We start from the raw sequence: 14,456 nt of genomic DNA on the forward strand, positions 1-14,456 counted from the left end.
CAAGTAACAAATTTTGACGATTTGCGGAAAAGAGAAAAAGAGAAACAAATACAGAAAATTAGTTTTATTCATAAACAACAGGAGCCGTTGATTTGATATCGAAGAAGGGAGTACTGATAGATCTGAGCCGTTGATAGTTTCAGAGGATGAAGATTCCAAAAAGTTCCAAATATTAACATGCATGCAGTACTAGCTCGCTGGAATTTAGCTTCAGAGATTAATTAGAAAAATAGTATTGATTAGTTTTCTACGTTTGTGTTTTCGAATTAAATTTCCACTAGCTATTGTCACGAGATAATTTTTATTTAACTATTGTTAAACAATTTTATTTTTTCGTAACTCGAACTCGAAACAATGTGATATAACCTTGATAGTACTTGTCCAAAGTGGGGTCATGGTTTCGAATCCCCCTAATGTCTTCTCAATCTAGCTCGTCGCATGGGGTTTACCTAATGCGTTTTACATCTCCTATGTGGTTTACGAGCGATTGCACTGTGAGGATTTACCCAGTGCGCACAAAGTGCTTACCCAAAGGACAGAAACTGTGACAGAAATTGTAGCAGCTACGGGTTTTCCTGAAGTTTCCAAAAAAAAAAAAGAAAACAAGGTCAGATATACACTTCGTTATAAAAGTGGCTCCCTTACATCTTTACTGTTACACAAATGATTCACATGTACTCGTTATAAAAATGCTTACATATACCCTTTAATCTAATTGAAGTGAAAAAAAAATTAAATTTTTTTTTTTATTTTTAAAAAATTGTGTAGGGGTATATATGATCCATTTCACGCATAATTTTTTTTTTTGACTTCTTTGATTATCATTATTTGAGTTTTTATTCTTATTTTATTTATTTATTTATTTTTCATTCTTTAGTGTAAAAATATGAAGAAAAAAGAGAAACAAATTAAAATTAATTATTTTTAAATATATTGTAATTTATTTCTTGCATCTGTAAAAAATAATTGGGGGCATATATGATAAAATTTACAATTAAATTAGTGAAAAAATAAATTTAACCATCAAATTAATAAATTCAAATTAGTCGTTGAATAAAAAAAAATTAAAATAAAATTGTATAACAATAGAAATATATATGAGTCACTTTTACAACAAAGAGTATATAAACTATAAATAACAAAATTGAGGAGTAGATCATATCTTTATCCCAATATAAATATAGACCTCCAAAAATTGTACCAATTTCTTGTAGCTAGCGGCTCAGTTTTTATTTTGTTCCGATTCTTTAAAAATAGTACTAGGTGTGTGTTGAACTTTTTATAAGTATTATATTTTTGAAGGATTCAACCTAGGTGCGATAATATTTATGAATAGCTTAATTAGCTTAGCTCCGTATGTTCTTGTATAATACTATTAAGCATTTGTTTATGTAATATCTTTATTTATTGAGAATTAATTTAAAAATCAAAAAATAGTTGTTATATCAAAATTAGGTCTAAAAAATCAACGAGATTAACTTATTAGAAATAACAATCGGATTAGAAAATGTAATTGTATTATAAGGTTTCAATTAACATAACATGAAATCTATAAAGCTAAAAAGATCATTCCTATGTCAATATTATAATATATATATATATATATATATATATATATATATATATATATATATATCTAATTATAATTTATACATAGTTTGAATTTCAAAAATAAAAAATTCATCACATAAATAGAGACAAAAATAAAAATATTGTGTATACGCGTATATATTATTTCGAGATAACCTTTCATGTAATAGGATATGAAAGTGATTTTTTACAAAGATTTCTCCCTTTTACCTTTTCCAATTTGGATGACAGAGATGACTTTGGAATACATCACATGAAAATATGGCATGCCATATTATTAATTACGTATTATTTATTTGTTCAAATTACTATTAGACTGTCAGGTAATATTTATTTTTATTATATTTTTAAAAAATATTTTAAATTATTAATTATTTTAACTTATAATATATTTCTTTTATAGTTTTTTAATATTTAAATTTATTTTTAAAAAAAATATGTTCAAATTCACATTAAACGTTACTTATTTTGATCCTGTTATATTTTTCGAATCAAATCAAACAAATTAATATTATTATATGGAAAGAACAAGTAGTTTGCTCTCTCAAGAATAATAATTACTAGTGCTGCAGGTAGCCAAAGGCATTTGATGTTTTGAAAAGACAAATGAAATTATGATGTTTTAACACTAAAAGGATTATGGACAGTTGAGAATAGAATTATGCATATGAATTATTAACAAACTTAATAATGATTTGTTATAAGATTAAAACATGACATTTTCCTATTAAAGACATAATTAGAATTGTTTGATGAAGTAATTAACAAACTCAACTCCATTCTTGCTATTAAAGACTCATCATTTACCAAGGCTCAATCTTTCCTTTCTCAATCATTCTCCTAAACTTGTCATTATATGTGTTTGTAACTATAAAAATATTTTATTAAGAGTAAAATAAAAATAATTTAAATAATTAATTTTCAATTATGAAAACATATTCTTTCTAAGTAGTAAATAAAGAGTGTCACATAAAATAATAAAATAAAAATATATCAATAATTCCTTGAATTTAATACATATTTAGATACTCATATTACAGTCTATATTCCAATTAAACACCTAAGTAAATACGTATTAATTAAACACTCATAATAATGTATTTCTATTAGACATTTTAAACATAAATTTTCAAGAAAAAAAAAGTTGCACGTGTTTTCAAATATTCATTATGCAGATAAGTTAACTATTTAAAATCAACCACCTCCTTTAGTACTTCAATAAGTCAACAAATTGTATGCATGTTCCAATTGATGCTAATACACAATTAAAAAAGGTCATGACACATGTTATGTGATCATTAACTTATTTACATAATGAGCATTTGAAAACTCATGCAAAAACTTTTTAAAATTTGTTACGAAAATATTGAGCTAATAAAGACAGTAGGAGGGGACTCAGAGCACTTTCCAGTTGTGATGGGGTTGCATCAAAGATCATCTCTTAGTTCGTTTTTATTTGCCTTGGTAATGGATGGATTGACGCGACAAATTCAAGGTGAGATGCCATGGTGTATGCTTTTTGCGGACGACATAGTCCTGATCGATGAGACTCATAGCGGAGTTAACGCTAAGCTGGAGGATTGGAGACATACCTTGGAGTTTAAAGGGTTTAAGTTGAGTAGAACCAAGACGGAGTACTTAGAGTGCAAGTTCAGTGAGATACCTCAGGAGGTTGGTGCGGAAGTTAGGCTTGGTGACCAGGCCATCCAAAAGAAAAGTAGTTTCAAGTACCTTGGGTCTATTATGCAAGGTAGTGGGGAGATTGACGATGATGTCACACATCGTATTGGGGCAGGGTGGATGAAATGGAGGCTCGCTTTCGGTGTGCTATGTGACAAGAAGGTGCCACCACAATTTAAGGGCAAGTTCTACAAAATGGTGATTAGACCGGCTATGTTATATGGGGCAGAGTGTTGGCCAGTTAAGGTCTCTCACGTTCAAAAGATGAAAGTTGCCGAGATGAGAATGTTGAGATAGATGTGTGGGCATACCAAGAGTGACAAGATTAGAAATGAGGCTATTTGGGACAAGGTAGGAGTGGCCTCGGTGGAAAATAAGATGCAGAAAATGTGATTGAGATGGTTTGGACATGTGAAGAGGAGAGACACAGATGCCCTAGTGCGGAGGTGTGAGATGTTGGCCATGGATGGTTTCAGAAGAGGTAGGGGTAGGCTGAAGAAATATTGGGGAGAGGTGATTAGACAGGACATGGCGCACTTACAGCTTACCGAGGATATGACCTTAGATAGGAGGGTATGGACGACCCATATTAGGGTAGAAGGCTAGTACATATATAGTCTCGTTATTCTTCCGTATTAGTAGGCGCATTAGCGCGCTATAATTTCTTGTGCTCTGATTTCTGTTATTATCTATTACTTTCTCTACTTTGATTACTCTATTTTATTTATGTCGTTTTTGTTATTTGCTTTCCCATATCGCTTTGAACTTCTTAGCCTTATCTGACCTCTTTTTATGCTTCTATTGAGCTGAGGGTCTCTCGGAAACAGTCATCCTACCTTGGTAGGAATAAGGTCTGCGTACACTTTACCCTCCCCAGACCCCACGTTATAAAATTTCACTGAATTATTATTGTTGTGTTAAAATAAACATCAAAATAAAATTTATTAATAAAATTAAAAGGCTATCGATATATTCCACTCGAAAAAGGAAAAAAAGTATACTTTAGGCAATCAAATGCTATTACTAATTAACCAAGACTTTCACCCATAAGTAGAGGAACCCCACTTGAAGAAGGTGTGCTTTTAACTTTCCCCAAAATGAGAATTCCACAAAAAGGGAAAAAGAAAAAGGAAAAAAATAAATATCAATAGTGTTTCTAATGGATATAACTGAAATGCTAGTAAAAGAAATCCACGCATGCATGATATATGATGTCTCTTTACTTTCACTATGTCTAAAGAATTCAGTCAGTTTTAATTTGAAAAGTTATGGATTAAAGCAAAAAATATTTACAGTTCAGTTGGTTGGTTATTTGAATATTTATTTTATTGATAAAATTTTGATTCTCAATTATTTTAGTTCAATCCCAAAAAAAAGGAAAAAAGTTTTAAAATGCCTTTAAATTATATGAAATGAACAAAAATACTTTCGTTTATAGTTTAGTCCAAATATACTCTTGTCGTCAATATTTTGGTCCTAAAATGCCCTTATTGTTACTTAATTAGTCAAAAATGCCTTTTTTCTAAATAAATGTAATAATAAAGACATTTTTGGACCAGAATATTGATGGCAAGGGCATGTTTGTTCATTTTTCATAATTTAAAGACATTTTTAATTCTTGAGAAGCAAAAGAAGAACCAACTTAAACTTGGACTCTGCTATGTAGACTTTGATTTAGTTGTATGTAAAAGCGTAAGACGTGATGTATAGATTAGACGCACATTATGAATTTAAACTTTTTTATAGATAAAAAATTAAAGGATAAAAAGATGAATATATTATTTATCAAATTTTGATAAAATTTACTTACAGAGATTTTTTAATTTTAAAAGAAAAAAAATAATTGGATCTTCCACTCGCGTACTCTCTCTTTTCGATTTTCTATTTGGTATTCATATTGAGGCCCGACTTAATTTATATCCATGCATTGTAAGATTTATTTTTGTGGTGACGTTCAAATCTGAGATCTCTATAAGGGTGGAGAATCCAACCATTGCACTACGAACCATGTTGGTTGGATTTGTTCCTCAACACTTCTTTACTCTTATCTTCCTCAACTTAGTAGGGGAAACACCATCATTTGTAATTCCACCAAGAAGGCAACAATGGAGATTGAGGATTTTCCTTTTTAAGCATTTAAAATAGCAATTATACTCCCCAACTAAAGGGGTCTATACTTTGTCTTTAGGTTTTTTGCATATTTACAATCATATTGTTTTAGGGGTCGTGCCTAAGATTTTTCTTCTTCGTCCTTTTTTTTTTTTTTTTTTAATGTTTTTCCCTTTCTTTTTCTTTTGTATCCCTATCTGCTTTCCAGAAAAGAAATGAAAGTAAGATATTTATTGGTGGTGGAGGTGCATCCGTCTATTCAGTTTGATTTTATGTATTATCGATTTTCGATTTTTAAATATGCAAAATTAATAACTAAATCAATAAGATATTTTTTATCAGTTTTAAATTTATTGATTTTGGTCCTTAACAGTTCGATTTCCGATTTAACCAATAAAAAATGCTCATAAAACAATTATATGACTTTTTCAATAATTTGACGCGACAAGAAAATAACGTAACTTTACGGAATGTTCATAAAATAGATTCAATAGTAACTAACAATGAAAAGAACTATACAAATGCAACACAAATAAAAGAAGTAAGACAATAATGTGAATTGAATGCTGAAAGATAAAAGCAGTAACCAATAAGGTATTGATATTAATATTTAATATTTATGTCTTAATGAGTTACCGGTTTACTCAATAACCAAATATTAAAAAGAAAAAATTACCAAGGAGAACACTTTTTAATAAATAATTATTGATTTCAGCGATACTTTTTATTTTTTACCAGCTATAGCAATACATACCAATATTATGATATATCTGTCATGTATTAAAAGTGAATTATGCATTCACCATAAATGTATTATAAGTGTTTTAAAATATATTATACTTGTTTGGTAAGAAATTGACACAATGTATTATAAGTGTATTAATGTGTGTGATAAATATATTATCCATAAATAAAATTTGTATTGTATAAATTTTATAAATTATTATCGCTAATATGTATTTAAATTGTATTATAAATGTATTATAAGTGTCCAATGAAAAAAATATATTATTGTTATAAATGGTCAATATTTTCTTAATATAATATATTTATGTAAGTTTCCCTATTAAAAAAATAGTATTGAATCAATAACCCGATTTTTTTTTATAAAAACGTTAAAATAGCAATAACCTAATTATACTTGTTTGATTCGATTTATTGATCGAATTCGATTTTTGCACGCTGCTAATTGGTGGGTACCTGATCCTAATTTTTTTCTTTTGGGAGAAATGGATAAATTTATTTATTCATTCTTTATACAATTAAAAATTGAGTAGTTTTATTTCATGAAATTGCTGTTATTCCTCCTATATTAAGGTTAGTAAATCAGAAACTATAAAGATGAAAATAAAAAAATAGTATTCGAGTCCGCAGAATTTAATGTATGTTCTTAAGGAATTTAATCCCCTCACTTTACCCGAGATTATGGATTATTTCCTCCAAGATAAACTAGATAAACTAGTTGACATGTCCCAAACATTCATGCCATAAACAATTTGACTCAAGAAAGTAAGAAGGACAAGAAATATTGAGTTTGAAAAGACCCTCCGTGAGGTTAATCTTTTCCTACAAATATTTTTTTCTTACTTATTACAACTTTGTCAAATACAAATATCGTCTAAAGTCAACACTTTGTTAGATGTCCTTTCCAAGAGGACCTTTCCATACTCTTCAATTTTGATTATTGCAGAATTACCCATAAACATAGTCTCATTGGGTCCAGTAAGAGCATATGAACCAAATGCTTCTTTTTAACACAAAACATGACAGATGATTTTTTTATCAATATTCATGTCTATACAAATAATTTTATTTTAGTAGACATGTATTTTGATGAAAGATCACAATATTTTAAGTGATACTTTTTCATAAGAGAACACAACTCTTTTGAACAAGTATATATATATATGTGTGTGTGTATATATATATTATTTGATAGATTCATACTAGACATATCATATTATATACTAGTAAAAGAGAAACTTAACGACCAAAATATACTCTAAGAATTTTGTGAATCTAACATAATACAAGGGTTAAAGGAGCGTCTAGACTGAGAATAGGTTCTTGGAACATTGGGACGTTAACGGGTAAATCCATAGAACTGGTTAAGATTCTAAAGAAGAGGAAGATTAATATAGCATGTGTCCAGGAGACAAAATGGGTCGGCTCTAAAGCTAAGGAGGTAGACGGGTATAAGCTTTGGTTTTCTGGTAAATCGAAGTATAGAAATGGGGTAGGAATTTTAATAGACAGTGATTTAAGGGATCAGGTGGTGGAGGTTAGGAGAGTCAATGATAGGATGATGTCGATTAAAATGGTCGTTGAAGGAATCACGTTGAACGTTATTAGTGCTTATGCGCCGCAAGCGGGCTTATGCGAGGAGGATAAGAGGCGCTTTTGGGAGGAGTTGGACGAGCTAGTGGGAGGCATACCACCTACTGAGAAGCTTGTCGTGGGAGGGGATTTCAATGGGCACATCGGATCTATTTCGGGAGGATATGATGATGTGCATGGGGGCTTTGGCTTCGGGGACAGAAATGGAGGAGGAACCGCACTGTTGGATTTCGCAAGAGCTTTCGGATTGGTGATAGCCAACTCGAGTTTCCCAAAGAAGGAGGACCACTTGGTAACCTTCCGTAGTTCAGTGGCTAAAACTCAGATAGATTTTTTACTCCTAAGGAAGGATGATAAGGGTTTGTGCAAAGACTGTAAGGTCATCCCGATCGACAACCTCACAACCCGACATAAGCTCTTAGTGATGGATTTAGGGATAAAAATGACAAGGACGAGGAGGGTCGGGGAAGAACGACCTAGGATCAGATGGGGGAGTTTGACAACGGTTAGTGCCCTTGAGATGGGAGAGAAATTGAAGGATATGGGAGCCTGGGATAGTAGTGGGGATGCGAACGATATGTGGGATAGGACAGCTAGTTATATTAGGGTCGTAGCGAAGGAAGTGCTAGGAGTCTCAACAGGTAGTCGTAGTCGGCATCGAGGGGACTGGTGGTGGAATGGAGAAGTGCAAGGGAAAGTGGAAGCAAAGAAGGTGGCGTATGCTAAGTTGATGGAGAGTAAGGATGAGGTGGAGAAGTGGATGAATGGAGAACTGTATAAGATAGCGAGGAAGGAGGCGAAGTCGGCGGTTGCAGCGGCAAAAATGGCAGCTTTTGAACGTCTTTATGCTGAACTGGAACAGAAAGGTGGGGACAGAAAATTATTCAGGCTAGCCAGGGCCCGGGAGAGAAGGGCACGCGATGTGGATCAAGTGAAGTGCATTAAAGACGAAGACGGAAAAGTATTGGTAGAGGAGACCCTTATCAAACAAAGATGGCAGTCATACTTCCATAAAATTTTGAATGACAAAGGGGACAGAGAAATTGTGTTGGGAGATTTGGAACATACAGGAAGGAGTCATGATTCTGGGGGTTGTAGGAGTATTACGGTCGATGAGGTTAAGGATGCTGTTCGTAGGATGCGCTGGGGAAGAGCGACTGGACCTGACGAGATCCCTGGAGAATTTTGGAAGAGTGCGGGCTCAGTAGGTTTGGAATGGCTGATTAGGTTATTTAATGTCATCTTTACGACGGCAACGATGCCCGTAGAATGGAGATCGAGCATCATGATCCCGCTTTATAAAAATAAAGGGGATAGCCAGAGCTGTGACAACTATAGAGGTATTAAGCTTCTAAGTCATACTATGAAAGTGTGGGAAAGAGTGGTAGAGATGAGGGTGAGGAGAGACGTGTCTATTTCAGAGAACCAGTTCGGATTTATGCCGGGACGCTCAACTACAGAAGCTATCCACCTTATGAGGAGACTAATGGAGCAATATAGGGAGAGGAAGAGAGACTTGCATATGGTGTTCATCGACTTGGAAAAGGCTTACGATAAAGTCCCACGAGAGATACTATGGAGATGTTTGGAGGCTAAAGGTGTACCTGTAGCGTACATAAAGGTGATCAAGGACATGTACGAGGGTGCCAAAACCAGGGTAAGGACAGTAGGAGGGGACTCAGAACACTTCCCAGTTATGATGGGGTTGCATCAAGGATCAGCTCTTAGCCCGTTCCTATTTGCCTTGGTGATGGATGGATTGACGCGACAAATTCAAGGTGAGGTGCCATGGTGTATGCTTTTTGCGGATGACATAGTCCTCATCGATGAGACTCGTAGAGGAGTTAACGCTAAGCTGGAAGATTGGAGACGCACCTTGGAGTCTAAGGGGTTCAAGCTGAGTAGGACCAAAACAGAGTACCTAGAGTGCAAGTTCAGTGAAACACCGCAAGAGGTTGGCGCGGAAGTTAGGCTCGGGGACCAAGCCATCCAAAAGAGAAGTAGTTTTAAGTACCTTGGTTCTATCATGCAAGACAGCGGAGAGATCAACGAGGATGTCACACACCGTATTGGGGCAGGATGGATGAAATGGAGGCTCGCCTCCGGTGTGTTATGTGACAAGAAGGTGCCACCACAACTTAAGGGCAAGTTCTACAAAGTGGTCGTTAGACCAGCTATGTTATATGGGGCGGAGTGTTGGCCAGTTAAGGTCTCCCACGTGCAAAAGATGAAGGTTGCCGAGATGAGAATGTTGAGATGGATGTGTGGGCATACCAGGAGTGACAAGATTAGAAATGAGGCTATTCGAGAAAAGGTAGGAGTGGCCTCGGTGGAGGACAAGATGCGGGAAACACGACTAAGATGGTTTGGACATGTGAAGAGGAGAGTCCCAGATGCACCAGTGCGGAGATGTGAGAGGCTGGTCATGGATGGTTTCAGAAGAGGTAGGGGTAGGCTGAAGAAATATTGGGGAGAGGTGATCAGACAGGACATGGCGCATCTACGACTTACCGAGGACATGACCCTAGATAGGAGGGTGTGGAGGACACAAATTAGGGTAGAAGGCTAGTACATAGTGGTTTTATTCTCCCTTATTCGTAGGCGTATTAACGCACTATGATTTCTTGTACTCTGATGTATGTTATTTATGGTATTTATGTTATTATCCAATAATAATATCTACTGTTTTGTGCTTTGATTATACTATTGTTTGGACCGTTTTTGTCATCTACTTATCTACTTATTTACTCTATTATTCTTGTCTGACCTTTTTCTATGTTTTTATTGAGCCGAGGGTCTTTCGGAAACAGGCGTCCTACATTGGTAGGAGTCAGGTCTGCGTACACTCTACCCTCCCCAGACCCCACGATGTGAGATTGCACTGGGTTGTTGTTGTTGTAACATAATACAAGAATATCATTCAACTTCATATCTTGTGCTTCCACATTTAAATTAGACACCTAGGCTAATTTTATTTTTATCACAAGCAAAGAACCTCCTATATTTTAAATTTGATCTCAAAATTTTTTATCACAAGCAAAGAACCTCCTATATTTTAAATATGATCTCAAAAATATTTTTCAAGTATTTGAAAATAATTTTTCACATATTTGTTTTCTCATGCTTTCAAATGTATACTATCAAAATACATATTGACAACATAAACCTCTTTTAAAGATAATATTCTACAAAAAAAAATTATAGTGCTTCTATTTCCTCTGACAATCTTTACATATTGTCAAAGTTTAATTCATAGAGGCATTCATTGTAGGCACAAAATTATTAATTTTATGTCACTATTATATCTTTTTTCCTTCTCTCACAATTAAACAGACCACTTAGTATTGAAAATAAGAACACTAAAGGCTGCATCTTTGTACGACTTGTTTCTACTTAACAATGAAGTTTTTATATTCTTCAAATCGTCAACTGAATGAACTTTGAATGCTGATGAAGTTTTTATGACTTCAAATCAATTTCAAATTCAAACAGAGTAGAAAATAATATGTTTTAATCTCCAAAAATAAAAAATATAACACTGTTTCTAGTTAACGATGAACTTTTTATATTCTTCAAATCGTTTGCCCTTTATATTCTTGACAAAGTTTTTATACTCTTCAAGTTAGAATATTCATTCAAATACAATGTTTAATAGATTGATGAAGTTTTTATATTCTTCAAACCAAATTCACAGTCTGATTTATTCAGTGAAGTTTTTATATTCTTCAAACCAAAGGAGTAGAAAATCAAAAGATTTTAGTTTCCAAACATCAGACACAATCAAATTTCACACAGAGTAGAAAACTACACAAGTTTTAGTCTCCAAAATAGAATTAAAAAATCATAAGGATATGATTTTCTTTTAAAACAATTTCCCTCATTACCAAGTTGGTTGGACTGACTATAAATTTATGAATGGTAAATTCTATAGAGTTTCCACGTAGTCAGACCAATAATGTTTTTTTTATGGAATAAATTTAATATTCGATGAATTTTTTTATATTCTTCAAATCGAATATTAAACTTTTTTTTCTTCTTCTTTTCTGGAAAAAAAAATGTCTTGCTATCTACGTTCTTGGATTAAGATCCTTGAAAGATGCATCCAATATTGGATGTAATACACACAAAAATATTTCTCTACCCAATTTTATTACAACAGATAATAAACCTTTGAAAATAGTTTGTGAAAACTATTAAGACAATAACATATTATTTAACTTAACCATCTTTAATTTGACCAAGATTATGGTAAGAAAAAAAATATTACTTTGTAGTATCAAGTCTAAGATTCCTTCATAATGTACTTACTTAAACATAACAGAATCATATAAATACTATGGCAATGACTTCTAAAATCTGTCGTGCCCCAATTCAAAAATCTCATATACAGAAAAAAAATATATTAAATTCCTTAAGTTTGTTATTCCTCCTGTATTAAGGCTAGTAAACCAGAAACTATAAAGATGAAAATAAAAAAAAAAAATAGTATCTGAGTCCAAAAAATTCACTGTGTGTCCTTAAGGAATTTAACCCCTCACTATACCCGAGGTTATAGATTATTTGCTCCCAAGATAAATCGGATAAACTATTAAAGAAGTAGCGGTAACTCAAACTTCAATAATTTCAGCGAACTCAAAAGCCAGCAACAAAATCACACAAAGACTCAACTTTGTTTGTAAGAAAATATATGCAGAAGAGGGAGATATTCAATGTTTAAAAATGAGAGGAAAATCCTGTATTTATAGACAACAAAGGGTAGTGTAAACATGTGCTTATTGTAGCTTATTGAAAAAGTCACAACCCTTCAGAAAAGTTGAAACTCTTTAAAAAAGTCACAACTTTATTTTTTTGAAAAAGTCACAACCTTTTGAAATAGTTACAACACTTTAAAAGGTCACAATCCTTCGAAACGGTCACAACCCTTTGAAAAAGGTACAACCTTTCGTAAATGTCACAACCTTTCATTTTTTCATTCACATCTTTAAAACCCAATAATTGCACAGATTATCCTAGAAATGAAATGATTTATATTTTTTAGTAAGGTCAGAGGATGCCTTTGTCACGCCCTAAGAGGGTACCCTAGACGTGGCCGGCACTCAAAAACCATTACTGGCCTTCAAGCGAACTACTTGGTCCAATCACACTTTCATTCAGCCGCATTCTATCAGCAGAAGACTCAACTCACAAGAATACTATTCATAAATAAGGTCAAAGGCCAACAATCTATCTAATCAACAACTAGTAGGAATGAAACTAGTCAAAACGAAACAAATCAACAAATCAACACTCTAGTCCATGAAGCCTCTATCAACAATTTAAGAGGTACCAATGACAGGTTCATGGCTACCATAAATTAAATAATGGGAAGCTAACTCAAAGCTATAAAAACCAAAACTGTGGTATCCTCCAAAAATAGGGAGGATTCACCAACTAGCTGGAAGCGAATAAATTCTCAATAGTGTGCCTGTTGAAGATCTCTAGTACCTGTCTCTGCATCATGAAACAATACAGGACAAATGACATCAGTACGTGGAATGTATGAGTATGTAAAATGGCAGAATGAAACATGCATTAGGGTAGGATCAAATCAACTCAGAATTTCAACTCAGAAGAAGGAACAACAAAATCAAGATGTCCTAAGTTTAAACAAGAATATGATTTAGACAAGATTAATCATATACAACCCAATCCAATCTATTCCAATCCGACTAGGAGTACTATCAAGCCTTATGGGAGTTTCTCTTATCTGACAACTATCACTTATGAACCTGTGATAGTACAACAAGCCGACATTGTTGCCACATTTGTTCATACCTTGATAGGGTAGGAACGAATCAACAATCATGGATCCACAATTCGGTAATTTGGGAAACATCATACTTTAACGGTCCAGTCCTCTCCTACGTTTGGCGACGTAGTTATTGGGTTTGAGTTATTACTTAATCTTACCCAATTCAGTGCTCGATACTCCTCCCAAGACTCAATTCTCATAAAACTCTATCTAATTAGTTCAATCTAATCATATCGACAAGTCTCATGTGGACCCTTATCAATTTATCAATTTTATCACAATCAACCTTTCAACAAATCATACTATCCAATTAGTCTCAATCACATCTTTCAAGAGTAGTTAGATATACTTGTATAACAACAATGGGTTATGTTCCTATTTTATGCCATTCACATTCATAGTTATCCATATTCACGCTTTTCATTCCAATCAATACATATACACAATTATTTACAATCAATATATATATGGCTACAGTTTATGAAATAACATATGAAAAGTAATTGTTCAAGAATTCAAGTCATGAAGATCATCAATCAATTAATAGTATGTAAAGATATTTTAGGGTTTTAGGAAAATTCAAGAAAACGTTCATGGAGGGTTCAAGTCTTTCACAATTTCTATCCAACACATCTATGGGGCATATGAAAGAACTCAATCCATATTTTAGGTTAGCCTTACATACCTTAAAAGCTCCATAAATCTTGATGAAATATTTTAACTTGAAGAAGAACAATCAAGAGACCCTTTCTTGAAATTCTTGGATTTGTTTTCTTGAAAACCCTATGGTTGTGATTTAAGATTTCTTTTAGCGAATCATGAATAGATGAAGAAGTTTGTCTTGGAAAGCTTGAAATCTATGAAGGAATTACCTTGTTGAAGAATCTTGAAAAAAGAACCCTAACTTGATGCTTTCTTGAAAATTCTTGAGCGTTAATGTTTAGAAGTG

The sequence above is a fragment of the Solanum dulcamara genome, chromosome 7 (assembly GCF_947179165.1).
Source record: "Solanum dulcamara chromosome 7, daSolDulc1.2, whole genome shotgun sequence".
NCBI lineage: Eukaryota > Viridiplantae > Streptophyta > Magnoliopsida > Solanales > Solanaceae > Solanum > Solanum dulcamara.